The sequence below is a fragment of the Ambystoma mexicanum genome, chromosome 6q, assembly GCF_040938575.1.
Source record: "Ambystoma mexicanum isolate Mex_15411 chromosome 6q, UKY_AmexF1_1, whole genome shotgun sequence".
Lineage (NCBI taxonomy): Eukaryota > Metazoa > Chordata > Amphibia > Caudata > Ambystomatidae > Ambystoma > Ambystoma mexicanum.
In genome coordinates this window covers 1,402,402,282-1,402,423,816 of record NC_090937.1, presented here as the reverse complement: position 1 = coordinate 1,402,423,816, position 21,535 = coordinate 1,402,402,282, and the positions used below count along the sequence as shown (strand labels likewise).

Sequence of the window (21,535 nt, the reverse complement as noted above, 5' to 3'; positions counted from 1 at the left end):
CAGCATTTTGGACATGCCGTTCGACGGCAACAACCTGTTTGGGAAAACGGTGGACAAAGTCGCTGCAGGCCTTCAAGGCCGACACAGACGGCCTGAGCCCTGGGAGTCCTTCAGCATCGAAGGCCCTTTCGGAGCGCCGGAGGCAGACAGGGGGCCTCCAAGGGATCAGGCGGTGGCTCCTCTACGTACCGCCAGGCGGCCCGCTCCTCATCCCAGGAGGCTTACAGAGGTCGCAGCAAGCAAGGAGGTCTCAGCGTCGTCGCCAAGGCAGCAAGGCCACCTCCAAGCAAGATTGAACCGGCCCTAGCGTCGGTCCCCCACCGAACCACCCCAGTGAGAGGCCGGCTGGTGAAGTTCGTCAAGGTGTGGGAGTCCATCTTCACCAACCGTTGGGTGCTGGATGCCCTGGCCCATGGGCACACTCTCGAATTCCAAAAGAAGTGTCCCCGCATTCCTCCCCTGGCCAGGAAGGAAAATCACATCCCTCAACTGCTGTTGGAGGTAAAGGCGATGCTCAAGAAAGGTGCCATCGAGCTCGTCCCCGAAAGGCTCCAGGGCTCCGGAGTATACTCAAGATACTTCCTAGTCAGAAAGAAGACAGGCAGTTGGCGCCCCATCCTGGACCTACGTCGGTTGAACAAATACATCAAGGCACAGAAGTTCAGGATGGTCACTCCAGCACGTGCTGGGGCAGCTGGAGGAGGGTGACTTCCTGTCGTAGTTGGACTTGGAGGATGCTTTCTTCCACATCCCCATCCTAAAAGGACACCGAAAGTTCCTCAGATTCGTAGTCCAAGGACGCCACTACCAATTCAGATCTCTGCCATTCGGATTGAAGTCGGCACCCAGGGTGTTCACCAAGTGCCTAGCACCAGTGGCGGCGCGGCTGCGCCTGCAGGTGATCCACGTCTACCCCTACCTGGACGACTGGCTCATCCGTGCAAGGACAAGAGAACTCGCCGTCGAGCACACGGCGAAGACCGTCCGCTTACTGACGGAGCTGGGTTTCTCCATCAACTACCCGAAATCCCATTTGGTTCCGTCGCAGGTGGCACTGTTTCTGGGAGCAAGCTCGATACAGTGGAACGTTTGGCGTCTCCGTTGGAGGAAAGGACGAAGGCCATCTTGGGCAAGGTGCAGCGCCTGCTAGCCACGGACATGGCTGTTCAGTATGATGTCCTAATGCATCTATCTAGTGCGCCTGTGCAGGCTACGGATGCGTCCTCTACAGTTCCTCGACGCACGCTAGATGCAAGCGGCGGGCAGCTTCGAAGACAAGATCCTGCTCAACAAGGTTTTCCGTCGGGCGATTCAGTGGGGGGGGGGCACCCGTGCACACCTCACGGCGGGCACGGACTTCCAGACCCCGGCACATCAGGAGACGGTGACGACGGACGCCTCCCTGGAGGGATGGGGTGCGCACGCCGGAGATCTCCACGCAAGAGGCCTTTGGCTCCCGGAGGATAGGTCTCTCCACATCAACATCTTGGAGCTCCGCGCCGTGTTCTAGGCGCTCAAGTCGTTCCTCCCGTCCCTCAAGGGCAAGGTCGTGAGGATCTTCACCGACAACACCACCACGATGTTCTACATCCGGAACCAGGGAGGCACCAGATCCCCAGCCCTATCCAAGGAGTCCCAGGATCTGTGGCAATGGGCCATCGCCCAGGGGATGTTTCTGGTTCCCTTCCATCTGGCAGGAATAAAAAACACTATCGCCGACTCACTCAGCAGGGAGCTGCGCTCGTGCCACGAGTGGGAACTACGCCAGGATCAAGTGGATCGGCTCTTGCAGCGATGGGGCAAACCCCAGATCGGCCTGTTCGTGATGGCAATGAACTCCAAGTGCCAGAGGTTCGCCAGCAGGTTCCCCCAGCCGAGGAGCATGGGCGATGCTTTCTCGTTCCCCTGGGACGGCCTGTTCCTGTATGCGTTTCCTCCGTTGCCGCTGCTGCTTCGACTCATCAGCCAGCTCAAGAGGTCCCAGTGCAGGATGATCCTCATCGCACCGGCGTGGCCGAGACAGATCTGGTTTGCGGACCTTCTGGACCTCTCAGCGTCCCCACCAGTCAAGCTGTCGACTGACGCAGATCTCTCCAGAGAGGGAGGCGCCATTCTTCATCATGACCCGGAGTCGCTGAACTTGCAGGCCTGGCTCCTGCAGCACTAGAGTTTGGAGGGTACGATATCCCGGCTGACTGCAGAGAGGTTCTTGCAAAGGCCAGGGCGTCCTCAACTCTCAAGTGCTACGGACATAAGTGGAAGAGGTTCTCTGTCTGGTGCCGTGCACAGAAGATCAACCCTCTACGGATTATGGCACCTCAAGTGCTCAAGTGCTACCATACCTACTGTTGCTGCCCAAAGCTGGACTGGTAATTTCATGTTTTCCACTGTGTGGGTCACATTTGTTTGGTCAACCCTGCTCACCCAGGGCGCCGAAAAAGGGCCTCCACCCTTAATTGATAGTTTGTGAAGGTCAGAAGGTCATAGCCCAGGCTCTGATTGCGTCTGCTTCAGCCAGCACCTGATTAAGCACCATCACCAAATGTGCCTTTGCATTTGTCATTATTCTGCCTACTGTGAACTTAAGTTTTAAATTGACCGTCACTGTAGCTATTGCTACAGCTAACACCTCAGGCCAGTGATATGCTATTGTACTGTTTTGCTACCATGCTTAGCGTTCAATTTTGCCACTAGCAAAAGTTTATCCAATATCCTAGCCTACTGTAGGCCAATGCCTCTACTGCTCTCAAACTTAGACTATTGCGAATGAATTTAATTAACTGCCCTAAATTACCCCACATATAGCCCAGGGCGATATTAGCGCATCACCTTGACCTATAGCAAGCTTACTGGGATAACATTGGTAGCGCATACTGCCATACCTAACCCAATACAAACGTGATGACATCACCAGCCCAAACCTAACCTACCGCATGAACATTAGTCTTCATCAACCTAGAAGCAGGGAACTGTGACTAAGATTCCTCCATACTATGTTTATCATTACAGGCATGGTCTAGTAAAATGTTTTATTGTCCCTACGTGTCGGCCATATTTCTTTAAGCCTAAGTGGCTCGATTTTAGAAAACGTTCCTATGGACATTACCAGAGTTTTCGTCCATTAAACGCACGCGAAATCAGGCACCAGGGAGCTGCCATTTTGTGATAATCCTATCACTTGCTTCATCGTCCTGGCTGACCTGCTTCTGCGGCACTAATTCAAATCCCCCGCCCCTGAGCCTGACATCAGCAGACTCGTACCGCCCATTTCCCAACGTCAACAATCGCTGCGCCTCAGCTAATGACGTGTCGCCATGGAAATGGCAGGACGCCTCTTTCCTCAATAAGTATAAACAGACCGTTTCCCAACACACAGCAGCAGATTTTCAATTCCATTCCTCTCTCTGTGTTACTTTGAGTATTCTGTGACTCGTTTCTGTGCTCTCGTCAGCTACCTTCGCCGCTTGTACCATCTCTGTAAATTATTTTACTTTGTTTACCACACAATGGCTACAATAATGCCCTACATGTACGAGCCCGAGTATACCGAGGAGGAACTACTGGAAAGGGAAGCACGCGAAAATGATGGGGATTCGGACGGCAGTTGGGAGGACGATTCAACAGAGGAAGAGCCTGGGCCTAGTCGCATGGACGGCGTCTCCACCTGGTGCACATGCAATCGGTGCGAGCTAATGCCAACCGAGGACAAGAACTGCTGCTGCCGAGAAAACTCGGGATGCCTCGCCTACATTTCGGAAGGCGAGCCACGACCGCAATGCATCACCGAGCTGCCAGACTTCAGGGCAGCCTGCCTCACACGGGCCGTGTTGAGAATAATGATGGTGCTTATGCACGAACTTCGCAACTGTTCGTCCTCGTAATCCGAGTAACGAGTAAGTATACTCTGCTTGTCATGCCACTCCTATTTCATTTTCTTCTACTATATCCAAAATTATATATTCATATCATAGTAACGCATGAAAGTCGTTCAATAGTGTGCATTGTCTAGATAGCATTTGTCCGTGCAGAATGCCTTTAGTTACAAGAATTGTCATTTACAACAAACGTTTATTAAACTTATCTTGGTCATTTAAAAACAGTTTGTTTCATTCCTTTTCACAGGTGGTACAGGCTGGTGGCCTATCGTTCCTTTACATGGTGGCTCCACGGGAGGCTTGGACACCGCGTTCGAAGAGTGATACCCGCCTGTGCCGTTCGTGCCATAAGAGAAACGTTGCCGAGTGACGGCGGTCAGTACAGGGGATTTTCTCTCGCTGTGCTGCAACCTGACCTATATACTCTTTAAAGTCTTGTATTTTTGTGTCATGAAAATAAGATACAAAATAAAACACTACATATATTTTAACAACGGTTGTTTTGTTTCGATTTTTTAAATGAATCAAGTGTGTCTCCATTCAAGGATGGACGTCGAGACATCTGTGCTCCGAATGGGTGAAGGTCTGGTCGCTGTGAAGCAGGGTGGTCACTATCTATCTAAGCTAACATAAAATATTCTCCATAATGCATGCACTAAATAACACTTGTTCAAAGTCTTTCAGTAGGTTATGTCTCTATAAAAGTCACACATATATCTATACTAACAATTACCATTGGATTATACAGGCCTTAGATTAAGGGTCTTGACCACTATAATACACTGGTTGAAGTGTGGGTCTGTGCTCACAAGAATCTCCGGTATGTGGCATTTGTTATTGATACGCAACGATATACTATCAAAGGCAGTTCGCACCCATGGATGAGCACTGGCATGTGTGGTTGTCTGGGGCGCGAACGGCCACGGTGCCAAACTACATGTACACTTCAAAAGGTATCCCACGCCAAGGGGCCATCGGTCACATGGCCTCCTCAGACTCCGTGTCTCCAGCCAGGCTTCCCCTTCAAGCAGGCCGCCCCCCTGCAATCCACATAAGTGTGTCTCCGTTCAGCAGTCTTCCTGTGCCTTATCTGCACACCCCAGGACCCTCCATCCCACCCACCCTCTATCAAACACGGTTCGCGCCAGTGGATGCGCGCTGTCAGGGGCACGAAAGGCCAAGGTGCCAAACTACATGTACACTTCAAAAGGTATCCCACGCCAAGGGGCCATCGGTCACATGGCCTCCTCAGACCCCGTGTCTCCAGCCAGGCCTCCCCTTCAAGCAGGCCGCCCCCCTGCAATCCACATAAGTGTGTCTCCATTCAGCAGTCTTCCTGTGCCTTATCTGCACGCCCCAGGCCCCTCCATCCCACCCACCCTCTATCAAAGGCGGTTTGCGCCAGTGGATGCGCGCTGTCAGGGGCACGAAAGGGCAAGGTGCCAAACTACATGTACACTTCAAAAGGTATCCCACGCCAAGGGGACATCGGTCACATGGCCTCCTCAGACCCCGTGTCTCCAGCCAGGCTTCCCCTTCAAGCAGGCCGCCCCCCTGCAATCCACATAAGTGTGTCTCCATTCAGCAGTCTTCCTGTGCCTTATCTGCACGCCCCATGCCCCTCCATCCCACCCACCCTCTATCAAAGGCGGTTCGCGCCAGTGGATGCACGCTGTCAGGGGCGCGAAAGGCCAAGGTGCCAAACTACATGTACACTTCAAAAGGTATCCCACGCCAAGGGGCCATCGGTCACCTGGCCTCCTCAGACCCCATGTCTCCAGCCAGGCCTCCCCTTCAAGCAGGCTGCCCCCCTAATCCCACGACCATACATACGTCATTCATTCACACACACCCCTGTTTCTAATACTTTATAAAGTATGTCTCATGAGAACATCTTTTCATGTCAACTCCTGAACGTGCTACCTGGCAACCACTGAGATCTACGCTAATCTGCTCGTCGTCGTGCTATCCGTGAACTTCTGTGACCACTTAGAGCAAACCCATCAGTGTGCTAACTGTGGCCACCCACCTATTCTCCTGCAACATACTGCTCTGCTTCCTGAATCCAACTGTTTGTTGGTGAAGCTAAGGCCATGTATCCTAGTCATATTTCGCAGATTTTTTAATTTCTACCTATTTGCGAGTAGAGTACAAAATAGTGCTATGTTCATTGGTCGCATTGCTATTGACTTGAGTTTCCATTGCTATGCTATCAATAGATCTATTTATTTTCATCTGTGTCTATTGTCATCGAATTGCATCCTTCGGGGGTCCAGTTTATAATGTAAGCATGTTTCCTTCTCGTGCAAGACAGAACATCCAAGGGACGAGTCACATGTTCAGATTTTAGTCGCATCATTTATACATTTCTGCAAATTATGCAAATACTAAGCCACACATAATGAACTGGTATAGTTCCTGCGACCAAAACAAACCTTGCATTGATCATTGTATGATTCATTTACTTTTGTATCAAATCTTTATTCATGAAGATTGCATAATAATCTCGATATTTACTTTTCAGATTTATCAACAATGCCTGCCTGTTCGATTAGCGGTTGCCCTTCGAAGACCCATGCAAAATCTGAAGGCACTACAATGCATGTATTCCTGAAAACTGTTGATCGAATAAGAGAATGGGTCAGACATTGCGGATATTCACTGGATGAGCTGGAAAGTAGAGTCCAACAAGTCTTACAGGACAAGAGGGGTGATCGATACCGCATCTGCAGCCGGCACTTTTCCTTGGACATGTACACAACATCTTGGGTAACAAAGAAGAATAAAGGGCGAACGACACGGAAATTGCTCAAACGCTATTCCCACTCTATTCGTCCACATTCCGCCACCGGTGAGTCAAGTGTCTGGATTTAGCTTTAGGCCTTGCGGTAGTGTGTAGGTAGCCGAATGGATTAATTGATATTGTAGGTGTTCTATCCCTTGTAATAATTTCGATATTGATATGAGTGTATAGCTTTTTGAATAATGACATTTATCAAAATATTATTTTTCGATTTCATAACCCACAAACGAAATGTATATACATGGGAACAGGGAACTGTGCTGTATTGAGCATTTTTCAAGTATTTTGTCGCCTTACATGGCTATTTTTAATATTGGCATTTCATTATCAATCATTAGTTTACCTTTACAACTTCTTGACTATCCCTTGAATCTGAAGCAAGAACATTCTACATCCTTGATGTGGTCGCAGTTATCAACCACTTCTAGCGCGTATCAGGTAATCTTACTAGGCTAATCCGCTACAGACTTGTTTTATGCATGTCAAGTAATAGTTTTATTCTATCGTGTAATTATTTTACCGAATGTTTGGTTAGTACTTTCCAATTGATATACACCTTAGTTATCGTCCACTGGTGTTTGTTTTCAGTTATAATTAGTGTTATCCATACTAATGCAAGTACTGTCTTTCAGGGAGATTCTGAAGCATCCGCCACATCTACAACATTTCTAGATGTTCTTCACCAGCAGGAGGTATGGATACTGACCGCTCCATCGAGCGTCATCATCAGAGCTGGAATTCTTGTCGTTTGATGGTTCTACACAATGTTTAATTCGTGGTTAGCCGTTGATATGTACCTGTGCTGTCGACCCCAGGTGTGTGTTATGTTTTCACTATTGTAATCCTCACTAATGTAAGTACTATGTTTCAGGCAGTTGATGGAGCGTCAACCCCTGCACTTGATGCGGAGCCTGACATTCAAGTAATTCCAGGGGAAGTGGAAGCGGGACCATGCGTATACGAATCGGCGCAACAGCTTTCGGAAGTGCGCACAACATTTGCAACATCCATAGATATTCTTCAGCGGAACGAGGTATGGATACTGACAGCTCCATCATGCGTGATCATATAACGTGATTGCATTTGCTATACTTTCTTCCCTATTAACGCAAGTGCTGTGTTTCAGGGAGACGATGGAGCTTCCTCTACAATCACAACATCCCATTTAGATGATGCAGATGTAAATAAATGCATCATTTGTGGCTATCTCTTTATATGTACCTGTGCGTTCGACCCCAAGTGTGTGTTATGTTTCCAATATTGAAAACCATACTAATGCAAGTACTGTGTTTCAGGGAGATGCTGATGCCTCCTCTCCAATACAACCATTCATGGCAGTCCATGCAGAGCCAGAGGTATGGATACTGACAGTTCCATCGAAATAGATCATCACAGGGCGAATACTTGTCGTTTGATTGTTGCACACAATGTATAAATCGTGTTTGGCTATTGAGATGTACCTGTGTGTTCGTCCTCACGTGTGTTTTATGCTAACAATATTTTGATACATAGTAATGAAAGTACTATGTTTCAGGGAGACGATGGAGCCTCATTCCGTGCTGTCTATGCGGATACAGAAAATATAGTCGTTGCAGCGCAAGAGGAAGGGAGCACATGCGGAAACGAATCGGAGCTACAGCGTGCAGATGTTGAAGGTCGAGTCAAAAAAATTGCAAAGAAAAAAAAACAAAAAAAGGTTAGTTACAAACAGTTCATAACTTTAAAAAAATGTTTGTGCTGGGGACTATTTTATGTTTTTTTCCAGTCAATTGGACTACACTTTATCTTGTGTTTAAACTGAACATCCCTTTTCCAATCTCTCCTCTAGTTACCCGTGGGTGTCAGAACTATACATACACAGACAGCGAAGCGAATGAGAGATGTTGCTTGCTAGACCATGTACACTATGGAGGAACTATTAATTGAGACGAGGCGTGTTCAGGCTCGAGATGCTCATGTCCAATGGCCAGAACATGAATTAATTGTGTTTGGAGAATACAGCAAAGATCCATTGGACCATTGCTATAGTGCGACCGCACCACCACAAGAAGATGACATTGAATGTATTGAAGATAGCTTTGAAGTAGTAGCAGATCAATTCACACAATCTACACCTGCCAAAAAATTGCCACCCAAAAAGCTGTCGACATTGTTGTGTTCTCCCATCAATGCTGAAGTAACAGATGTCGAAAATGACAGAGAATGAACCAGCCGCAGCATCCATAGACGCATCAGAACTTGATATCAGCGATATTACTTTCCAATGTGTTGAAATCTCCGCAACGTCACAGGCCGAAACAACGTTGATGCAGGATGACAGTTTAATGAAAGAGAGCAAATACATTGTATTCGACAGTTGTTTGATGGATATTATAAGTATGCTGAAATGTGTGCATTCCGTTAGAGGGAAAGTATGTGGGAAGCCATTGATTAATGTGACTTGTCAAATAAAAGGCAGTAACGTCAAAATAAATGCCACCTGTAGATTAAATCATAGGTTCTCATGGTCTGCACAAACGATGCTGGGGAAAATGCCTGCAGGCAATCTACTGTGTGCAGCTGCATCCCTTTTTAGTGGCTCCAGTTTTAGAAAGTTAGAGGCTTTCTTTCAGTTTGTGGGACTCCATTTCATTTCTAAATCGCTGTACTACATATAACAACGTTATTATCTGTTTCCGGCCATTAGTGATGCTTGGAAAATTGAACAATTGTCTCTAGCAAGTACATTCGAAGGGAAACGTTTCAGGCTAGCCAGCGATGGACAGTGAGACAGCCCTGGATTTTCTGCCAAGTACTGCACCTACCACTTTCAGGACATGGATAGTAAGAAAATTGTGAGTTCGGTGGTCGTGCAGGTAACACAATGTACATCGTCAGTGGCCATGGAGAAACTAAGATTTATAAAATCAGTGGAATATATACAATCAAGGGGAATGCACATCGACCTCATAGCCACGGACAGACACGTTTCAATTGCCAAGACAATGAGAGAGCAGTTCCCGCTTATTAATCATCAATTTGACGTATGGCATCTTGCTAAATCAATCAGTAAGAAAATCTCGGCTGCAGGAAAAAAAAAGGTTATGAAAGTATTTTGCAGTGGTCCCAGTCTATCACCAACCATCTTTGGTGGAGCTCAAAAACTTGTGAAGGGTCAGTGGAAATACTACTTGAAAAATGACGTTCACTGATGCACCACTGTATCAACGTTCACTGCTGGTCAGAAAACCTACATTTCAACCAATGTGAACGTGGCCCTTTGTCCCCAGAGGAGGCAAGGAAGAAGTAGTGGTTGATTCCATCTTCACCGACACACAAAGCCATTGAGAAGATTGTTTTCGACAAAACTCTATCAAGAGATTTGAGAGGACTGACAGAATTCTGTCACACAGGAGGTTTGGAGGTGTTCCACAATATGTGCCTAAAGTACAGGCCAAAGCGCTTGCATTTTAGCTTTCGGGGCATGAAACATCGCACTCTACTAGCAGTCTTGGCCCATAACAGCAATGTCGGACTTGAACAATCTAGGACTAGGGGTAAAGTAAGGATGCCTCGCTACACTAAGGTGTTTTCAAAACGAAGTAAGCAATGGGTGATCAAGCCAGTCTATGATGAAATGCAGTTTGACTTTGTGAAAGGCCTTATTGTTGCTGTGTTAGAGAAGCACAGATATGGAATTTTGGACGTTTCTGTGCAGAGCAGTGATCCATTGCCAATGAACATTGCAACTGTGCCATGTCCACCCGAAGCAGAGCTGGTTGTGAAGTACAAATCCTGGTTTAAATAATTGCAATACGATTGTCTTTTTGTAAATAAATGTTTTATTGTACAGTGTACCTGTAACCCTAACCCCTACCTTCACCATCATGGGTGGCGTACAAGCTGGGTGTCATCTTTGAATTCTCTCTATTCACCTCATATATGTGTATGTATATATTTTTCTCATGTCTCATCTCATGTAAATGCTGCGCACTGTTGCGCACTGTTAACGGAGGGGAGGCTTGCGTATTGCAAATAATAAAACAAACAAACAATAAATCTCACTTTTAACTCAACTCCTGTGGTACTTTATACTATCCCTGACCTTCCGCCAAAAATTAAATGTCTCCATAGTTATGATTCTTTGGGGCTGCAAATCTCGCAGACAACAGGGACAAAATTGGGGGCCTTAGAACGCGCCAAGCGGGCCGTGGTATTTGGGAGAGAAGCCAGTTTGCATTTGCACATTGTGGCGCACTACATAGAGGGATTCTAAACTTCAAGTTCTCACAGATCCCTTTACTACGGGATGTTGCAAATAAAGAATGCGAAGGACAGTGGCTTTGATTTTCAGCTCGCGCCCAGAAGAGGCCGACAAGTCGCACTGGAAGTATAGGTTCTATTGTTTTTTGACCTTGAGACAGGGACCATGCCGAAAGGACTTCATTTGAAGGGGGTGCGCAATAACGTAAGAGACGATAAAGCAGAAAATTCAGAAACTAGACCGAGTTTCATTTTAGTTCAGTATACGAAAAATCGTTGTCAAGAGCACGGTCGGATTTACAGACTGCATTACGCAGAGACACAATGGAAATTTCAAATATAATGTGAGTAAATCTTTAGACGCTTTTATACCGGAATGAAGAATTATTGAATGGATGCATGAATAAATGAATGAATGAAGAGCTAGGAAAAGCAAGGAAAACGTGTTCGTAGTGGGCACATGGGAATGCTGGTCCACAGGTCTCACCGATCTCGGTCCTTGGCCCAGCCACTTTTCCCTGCACTGCCTACCTGCACTACGGGACTGTCTCTGTATCCTTCAGCCCCTTCTCCCGGCATTTACCTTGCACTTGCCACCAGCTGGCCCTATTATTTATCTTGTATTCTACTAACCATGTACATCACTTTTACCCCCCTCTCTCCTTCCGCTTGCGCGATCTGAAGGACACCTGGCCTAGTAGGATCGTTGTCTGTCTGCCCTTGTTCCCCCCCTGCCTCGTCGCGCCTTGAAACACTTATGTATAGGCGCGTTAGAAATGCCATATCATATCATTCCACACGCATGTAGACAAACTGTCGTTTCTCATTGTGTGTTGGCCTCGATTTATTTCGTTACTTTTCGCATTGATTTTAGAGCCGAACATACTCCATTGAACTATACTTGCAAGAAAATAGTTTCTGATCGGCCGTAATAAATAAAATCATTTTTTTGTTTTCATAACAGGTATTTGATCCCGTTCTGCTACTGTCATCGGTTTGAGACACCGGCAGATGGTTTTTTCAACAGACACCTGCAGCTTTGTGTGAACAACTGGAGCACACTGACAATTTTATGGTTCGATAGCCAAGGGCCCACATGCCTTTACGCTGTACTAGTGGCTAGAAGCAACATATCAACCTTTACGATGGACTAGTGCCTAGTTGATGGAACAGCCTTGCGGTTCACCGTGCTTCCAAAGTGCTTCTTTTAACGAAAACCAACACACTGTGTACCATAAAGGAACAGCGTGTGACTCAATATAAACTTTTACGGATTTGCGGATACAGATAAAAGAAAATAAATGGCTTTCGGAGTTCATATGGCAATTGCTGAATATTCTCTAAACATTTAATGTCAAATAAATGTACTTTACCAAAAGTACTGTGTTGCTGTTTGATTTTAAAGCACAGTTTCATATTCCGAACTGTGGCGCGCTGTGTTGTGAGATGGTCTGTGTTGGTTTCCGGGTTCTGTGTGGAGTCGGTAGAAGACGACTGGGCGCGTTTGCCTACGCAGCACAGAAACGTCAACGTCACAGAGAGAGGCGGGGAATATGAATGCTTTGATAATGTCAGGCTCAGGGGCGGGGGATTTGATTTAGTGCCGCAGAAGCAGGTCAGCCAGGGCGATGCGGCAAGTGATAGGATTATCACAAAATGGCAGCTCCCTGGTGCCTGTTTTCGCGTGCGTTTAATGGACAAAAACTCGGGTAAGGTCCATAGGAAAGGTTTCTAAAATCGAGCCACTTAGGCTTAAAAAAACATGGGCGACCCGTAGGGACAATAACATTTTTTACTAGACCATGCCTTTAAATTTAGTCTTAAACTTCTTAATGGGCACTCCATTCGAACCACTTCACTCTTCCGCGCTGAGATTCCTCACGCTTAAAACTGTCCTATTGGTAGCACTAACATCTGCTAGGAGGTTGAGCGAGCTACAAGCCCTCTCCTGTAAACCCCCACATACAATCGTCCACAAGGACAAGGTTGTCCTACAGGTGAAGCCTAATTTCCTCCCAAAGGTGGTTTCTGAATTTCATATTACTCAGAAAATTACCTTGCCTTCGTTTTACCGGGGAAAGAGGAAGAAAGGCTACATAGGCTGGACCCTAGGCGAGCTCTCCGCTTTTACATCAGCAGAATGGCTAGGATCAGGCAAGCAGACCAACTGTTTGTAGGATACTCAGGTCACAAGTTGGGACTACCCATAACAAAACAAACCATCTCCAGGTGGATTATTTTGGCCATCCTGGAATGTTATAGACTAGCAGGGAAAGAGCCACCCCAAAATCTCAGGGCTCATTCAACCAGGGGTATCGCAGCCTCTTCGGCTCTCCAAAGAGGGGTACCGGTCCGGGACATATGTGTGGCTGCCACATGGTCGTCCGCACATACATTCATAAACTTTTACAATCTGGATTCCTCCACTGCTCAAGAGACCAGATTTGGCAAGGCCGTATTACATTCGGTCATTTCCTAAAGGGATACATAACACTATCACTCCCACCTCCAATTACATGCCACTGATATGGGAGTCTATCAAAGATAAGGAATACGTCGGAGGACACAATCCCTTCCAAGAACAAGTTACTTCTTACCTGGTAACGTTCTTTCGACAGGATGTTCCTCCGACGTATGCCTTATCGCCCCTCCCAACCATCCCCGCAGTGATAACTTCCCTTGTGGTTGCAGCTTACGCTCCTTCAAGGTCACTAACCAATTCAGGCATGACTTTTCTTATACTACAAAACGGAACTGAGCAACGGACGCAGCGCATGGCTATTTATGGGTATAGTGACGTCGGCGCCGATACGGTGGCCATCGAGGGACATCGACTCGGCGGACGTCGACGCGCAGCGCCCTCTACTGAAAACATTTCCGAGGCCAGCAAGCTGGAAACGTATTATCAAAGATCAGGAATACGTCGGAGGAACATCCCGTCGAAAGAACGTTACCAGGTAAGAAGTAACTTGTCCTTCTAAATAATAGAGGACAGTAGAGAAGAACAGTGAAGAACATTCAAGAGTGGACCACTGCACCCAAACTGGGTGCTGCTGTAACAAGTGTCCGTAGCTGATGGATGGTGGCCGGTGGGCGAGCCACAGAGAGAATAGAAAACACATCGGAGAGTTTACAGGAACACTGCCCAGAGCCTTCAGAGGGGCAGGCAGTCAGCAGGCAGTCTCCCAGAGAAACTGCAGTTCTCATAGCTGGCTTGCCTCCCAACCAAGGGCAGAGTGATGTTATGCGCAGTAGGCTTGAGCAGATGGAATAGGCACAGTAGGGCAATGCTGGGTCTGGGTAGGTAACAGCCAGCCCAGACTGTGCCAGATAGTCTCATGCTGGCAAGCCAGAGCAGCGTCCAGGACCCCCGGAGGAGCAGGCAGACAGATGGTTCTAAGGGGAACAGAAAAAGTTCACCCAGCTGACAACCCCTCGCAACCAGGGGCAGCTTAATGACAAAGCAGAAGGATCATACAGATGGCTAATGTAGGATAATGCAGGTAGAACCGATATGGAGATTAGTGCTAAACTGGGCAGACTATGCCTAGCTTTTACTGTAGAATTGATTATGATTAAAGTGGCCAAGTGCAGTAGCCAGAACACTATCCACAGCACTAAGAGTCCAACCTAAATCACCCCAAAAGGTTGCTGCCAAAGAAGCACAGCTCAAAGGGGCTTTTTCGCCTCTCCTCAGAATTCCAAGTGCCCCCAGTTTGCTTCATGGGCAGGTTGGGGGTCTCTGGGAGACACCATCCAGATCTGTTGGCATGGCTGCAGATGTTATGGGTTCCTGACCCCCCTCCCACACCTTCTGCTTCAACTGACCCTCTGCAAGTTCCGAGCTACGTTGGGCTGCAGCCTCATCCTGATTCCGTCTACTTGCCTTCGAGAGCCTGATGTTCGGATCTGCTGCAGTTGTTCTCCCAGTGGCCCATCCTCTTTCGGGTCCCCAACAAGGGCTTACCGACGCAGCAGGGCAAGGCAGTGGAATATCTCGACCCAGCCAGGCTGGTGCTGGCAGCCTGGTTCCTGACCACCTAAGGCTACAGCATGCTCAATTTCCTGTTGAAAACGGGGACATCATTCAACAGGGCAGGAGACCCTCTACTTGGTCCCAGTATAAGAGCAAATGGACTAGGTTCTGCCATTGGGGCTCGTATCAAGGGTCTGGATCCTGTCAACTGTCCTCTGGACGACGTACTGGCTTTTTCAGCGCACTTGGTTTGTTCTGCAGTTCAGGTGGATACTTGCTGCACTTATTTGGTGGCCATTGAGGCTTGAAATATTCCCCTCCAGAGCATGCTTTTTGGTGGCCAACCCGGTGGTTAAGGACCACCTCAAGGGGTTGTCTGTGCTTTGTCCCCCGGTCCATAGGCCGCATCCGGTCTGGGACCTCAATGTGATACTTGCAGCTTTGCAGCGCAAGCTTTTCGAGCCAATGGCCTCTGTGGACATCCGACTGTTAATGCTAAAGACAGTTTTGTTGGTAGCTCTTACCTCTGCGCGTAGGGAGCTGTAGGCGTCGTCTTCATGCAAGCCCTTTACCACGTTTCACAACAACAAGGTCATCTTGTGCACTCACCCCAACTTCTTGCCCAAGCTGGTCTCTGTTTCATCTGAATCAAGAGATCTGCCTGCTGGTGTTCTTCCTGAACCCGCACTCAGAGGCCGAGAGGATCCTACATTGCTTGGACCTCAAAAGGGTTCCCATGTTTGAGCTCTCTCGAATGAAATCCTTCAGGATGTCTGAGGCTTTGTTTGTCACTTTTGGGGGCACCTCCGCTGGCTCTCAGGCTTCCAAGGCTTCTATCACCCAATAGATGGTCCAGGCCATTTCAGCGGCTTATACCGCCATGGGCAAGACGGTCCCAGAGAGGATCATGCCCATGCCGTTAGGGCTAAGGCCACCACAATCGTGTTTTTGAAACTGAAACATGCTTCGTGGGATGTCAACAGCTACTTGGGCCACTGCGTCGGCTTTCTGCAAGCACTTTTCCCTGGACACCAGCTCCAGGCACAATGCTGAGTTTAGTCAGTCAGTTCTGCTGAACCTGTTTGCTTCTTCCTAGATATGAGGTAGTCTGTCACAGCTCCACCCAATGGTCTTAATCATCAGTGGAATCACCCACAAGGATGGAGGAAAGAGTGTGGGCGTATGATTAAAGTTACTAACCTTAGTGACTCGAGTACTCCTAGTCCATAGTCGCCTTTGCTCCATACATCCCACCCACCTTACCCTGCTTGTTTGCCAGGGGCTAACATGTAATAAGTGTATAAATGTGTCTGTGGGGTACCTAGGTTGTATTGCTCTATAGGCTTCACTAATATCAGCCTCAATCATTTAAATTATTCAAATATTGAATCACAAAGTGGGGAGGGAGTAGGACTGCGGTCCGGGTAGAATCAGTGGGTCACCCCAAAAACACCCACTCAAAAAGACCATGTAGATCAAAGTGTTCTCCTCTTCCTCGTTCTAAACTCCTCGTTAGAATAAGAAACAGTAGAATGTAAGATACTAACACAGTGGTTACCTGAAACAATGAAAGTGCTTATTGGCATTGATGCCAACTTGACAAACAATCCAATCAAAACAAACACATGATGCCAAAATGATAGTTAGCTAGAAATGTATTTTAGCCAACATGGATAGTTGATAAATAACATGATCAGATTTTCCATTCCAAACATAAATGAGCCAACACGTGTTTCATACCCTTTGGGTCTTCGTCAGGGTGTTATTATGACAATGAATCTCACATGGTTAAGATAATACACTGTCCAGAAGCTCTCTAAATCAAAATTACACAATCAAGATTGTTTGTCAGTCCACATACAGTATCACTGGTGGGGAGGGGGGTAAAAAGACGGAGGAAAAAGAAAAAACATTGTTAGATTCCGTTAAGATCTCCAATGTTATTCATCACTGTTGAACCTAATATTGTAAAAAAATATATGAATAAACACTTCAACTTCTTGCAATCTGTATTCAGAAATCCCATGATTAATTAAGATGCATTCACAAACAAGTATTATTGTACTGGTCATCTACACTGGGGGAATGTGCCAAGGAGCCTGCATACAAATAATACTTCTTGGTGATAGTTCTTGGTGAAACCCATATATTATTTGTCTGGAGTCTATAGACCTTTATACATAATCGAATTTCCTGCGGTTATTAATGGGCCAAGTGCCTTGCCAAGAAGAGGCTAAAATCTGTGATGTGGGACTCAATCACTAGGACTGTTAACATAAGTTAAGTCATAAAGATAATACAACTTGTGCGCTCGTTCTATTTACCTGTATCTAGCCTTTTCAAAGCATGCAATTTCTGCTTGTTAATGTTTTATGTATCGGGTCTTGACCATGCCCTGTAGGATAGAGTGAATACTCTTGTTAATTTATGCGAGAAGCCCATTGTTAGCATCAGCTACATTCATGGTCAGGGCTGGTAAGCAACTTACCTTTTATGGGGGGTGGCCCTTAGTTGCTATAAAGAATGTGAATGGCTTCACACAAAATCCTGCAGTTCTCCTGCTCCATTAACGGCGTTGCCTTCAAAATCAAGGTCTGTTTATGACGGATCAAAGGTATGACTTCTCGTTTACATCTGCAACAAGTTTAAAAAATAAAACTTGTCAACATGGTGTTCGAGGTAGAAGTAAATTCGACTGCAATTATTGAAGATCATTGTCAAAGACCTGGTCATCAAAATACTGGCATATCTCAAAGATACCACTCATACACTTAATCTTCTAAATCAAATCACATGGCAACCACAATTCCACTTAGCAATCTTGGATGTTAAATCACTGTATACTTCAATCCAACACCGGCTGGAACTAGAAACCATTGACTTTTCATTTAGAAATGATTCCGCCTCATACACCACGCATGTACAAATGATAAAAAGCTTCCTGGAATTTACACTCCGTCATAACCAATTCATTTTCAATCAACAGTACTATTTGCAAACCAGTGGGATAGCCATGGGGGCCAAATATGCCCTGCTTTGGCCAACTTGTTTATGACATTCTTTGAGCAAGCACATATCCATCAGGGACATGCATTTTCCATAGACATGTAGAAATGCTATATAGATGTGCTGCTAATATGGGATGGGACACCAGAGAGTTTCAATCGTTTACTTCAATACCTCAACCAGAATGATTCTGGTATCGAATTTACAGGCCAGATACATGCTTCACACATAGTCTTCTTAGATCTTAATCTGTAGTGAGACGCTGGAAGGCGGAACGTCAGCAGGGCGTTCCACTGCCTGAGGCCGTGCCACCACGTGCTGTACTAAAAAGGGAAAGCTCAATTTTATGCTGGCAAAGGTTCCGGTACCCTTCCCATGTTGGGGGACACCCACAAGGATGGAGGAAAGGGGACTAGGAGTACTCTAGTCACTACGGTGAGTGACTTTAATCTTGACCCCATCCATGTCGAAAAACAACTTGCATGGGAATCCCCATCCGTAGAGTATTTTCTGGTCTTGTAACCATGCTGTGACCACATTCAGATATTGCGTCTGTAGAGGGTGGCCTGAGACAGGTCTTGGAACAACAGCCGGTCAGAACCACTAAACTGACCGCTTTCGACTTTCTGGCTTCTTGCATCACCTTCTCCTTCTGGCCGTAGAAGTGCACCTTTGTGAGCATGTTTGGGCAGAAGCCTTCTTGATCAAAAAAGCTCTATAAACCCGGTGTGTGCGGTTCAGAATAAGGTCCTCCCCGTCCAACCTCTGCAATTTAGAGTGGAGAAAACTCTCTACAATAAGAGCTTAAATCGTGATCTGGGACCTGCTTTGGGATTCCCCTGATACTGGTGTTCTTTTGCCTTGCACATCCTCCTTCTTGGCCATAACTGCTTCCAGCTGCTTCTCGAGATTGTCCATCCTTTCTGAGAGTGTGGCATGTCAGTCTCCAGCTCCTCTAACCTTCCATCTGTGCCCGTGACTCGTGATGGCAGGTCCACGACAGTGCCCGCCAGCTTGTCTATGCTCCCCTGTATCTCTTGCTTTAGCTCGAGCTTTAGCTCCGTCAGCGTGTCCTTCATATCCACCTTTGTCGCAAGCACAACCGAGGGACCTCCCTAGGATGAAATGAGGGATATCGGGGCATGGACCTTGGCACTGACCTGCATTGGAGGCTTTTTGCATGTGCTTGATGTTCCCTGAGGAGAACGCCTTAGACTTCCCCACACCTGACGCCATTGCCCTCCAACAGAACCCCAAGGAAGGATTTTACTTTTTTTTTTGTCTCCTTCGCCCTTGTACTTGTGCTGCAGAGGATATGCTCCGCCATGCGAGGAAGACAATGCCACTCTTCGTAGGACGGTAATAGGAGAGATTGGTACTTTTTGCAGAAGGGGTGAGCAGAATACTCTAAACTAAAGCAACCTAATTAACTGATTTAACCACGCGGGCACCACCAAGGCATATTGCATCATAGTCATCTGCTTTTACTTCTGCCCAACAGCATGCATTCAGATCACTTTCATTGGCTTTCACATCCAGCAAATTGGGCTGTTGTAATGGTTCATTTCAGCCAATATGATTGCCCAAAACGCTAAGCATTGCTTGGAACATTGTGTCCATTAAGGTTGACTCTAATGCACATAAACATCAGTGGAGAGCTTTATTTCCAGCTGTTTTGGTAGGAGGACTCTACCTGTAGCATATATCCCCAAAGTTGCCTGTACTTCACCTCTCACTCCTCCATAGTGGCAGGGAATACTACTGGCATTATCCATTTTATCTATGTAGCTTATGCCGCGCAGGAGAGCCATATGCTCAACGGCAATGTCTCCCTCCGGGTGATGCTGCCGCTGGGAGCTGATTAGACACACACCACACACCACACATACCACATACCACATACCACACCTCACTCCCCCGCCCCCCCAGGTCGCCCCTCTTCACCTCAGGGGCTAAGCTCCTGCAGCCTCCCCAACTGATACTCCCTCACCACTGTGGAACTCCTCTCCCGAAGCATCCGCCGCATACAGCAGCCACCGCCTTGCTTCTTCCACTGTTCAGGGCTCACCCACGCCACAGCTCCATGTCCCCTCCGGCCAGCTGACAAAACACTCCCCTTCACTGGGATCTATAGCCAGATCCTGCCGCAGGCTCATTATCCCCGCCGGTGCAGGGGGCTGCCAGCTTGGCCATGTGAGTCGTGGAAAATTTCGACAACGATCACAGTCTCCGGACTCCGTTCAGAATCGGGTTGGCTCACAGGGGTCCGGGATAATTCAGAGACATGTTCTCCCCCACCTCAGGCATCCAGTGGGGGAAAATGAATTCTTATTTTGGGGCTTCAATTATTAAAGGGGCTAGTAAACTTGTTTCTCTCAATGCCCTTTGTCGTACCGTTGTGGGAATTTTATGGGCCCCGTTTGAGCAATGCATTCTTGTCCACTTGTGCTCCTTTCCTAGAAAACAACTTTCCTTGTTGTAAATACGGCTGCACGCAGAGTAAGCAAGCCCCAAGGGCATTCATGTAATCCAGCTTTTACTTCATTTACCAGGTACAAGGTGACACGGTATGTCCATCCTTGGTTTAACACAACAAAATTATTTTATCAGCCTTTTAGCCTCACTCTCTGTCCAAGGAGGAAAGGCTGCATATATTGGACTCTAAAAGTCTATGTTACTACATTGCGAGAATAAGCTAATTCGGGACAGAAGACCAATTATTTGTGGGAGTCATTGGTCCAAGGTTGGGAAAGTCAATGACAAAACAAACTGTGTCAGGATGGATTGTACTATATAGCAGCAAAGTCCATTCCAGAACGTCTGAGGGTGCAATCTACTAGTGGAGTGGCAACATAATCAGCACTTCATAGGAGTCCCAACATTGGGCATATGTCAGGCAGTGACATGATCGCTCCTACACACATTTGCTAGATATTATTGCTTCTGCTGCATCAAGTCAGATTCTCTATTTGCAAGAGCAGTCTTACAGAATGCATTAAGATAGAATTGCAAAAGGAGTTTCTCTCTTTCCTTCATCCTAAGAAGTAATGCTTTGGGAGTCTAAGATGAAGAATCTGTGGGAGGATACAATCCATTAGAAGAAAAAATGACTTGCCTCTTGAACTGTTCTTTATGATGGGGCACCTTCCATAGATTACTCCTTACCCTCCCATCCTGCCCCTCCATAAGAACAGCTTATTTGCTTAAATCTCTCCCTTGTTGCATTCTGGACCATTCTATCTATTAAGCATAATACCCCCTGGAAGAGCTATGAAATGAAAATTCCCCAACGCTGATTAACACAGGAAAAGAACAACATAAGTAAGGTTACAGAGCGAATCGATCCAACAGCAGAAATATGTGGGAAGAGAATCCATGACAAAGAATATTACCAGAGGTAAGTAATTTGTTCTTCCATCGTATTCAAAGCACTAGAGACATGAACTTCATCATAAACCTCTTGCCAGAGTCTAACCGCCAACTGGGGCTATGGCACAGGTTTTACAGTGGACTATAGTGTTGTGTCTTATGCAGGGCTTCAGCTAGCTTTATTGTTGTTTTATAAAGCCCCAGTGGCAATACAAAATTTACTTTGTAGCGCTCCAAGTTAGCGGGGAGGAAGAGGAAAGACAA

General features: G+C 46.8%; 1 protein-coding gene across 4 annotated transcripts in view; it reads left to right on the top strand.

The window, feature by feature from the left end:
- HTT (huntingtin) overlaps positions 1–21,535 on the top strand; it is a 2,905,635-nt gene that overhangs the window by 1,315,273 nt on the left and 1,568,827 nt on the right. The window lies entirely within an intron of this gene.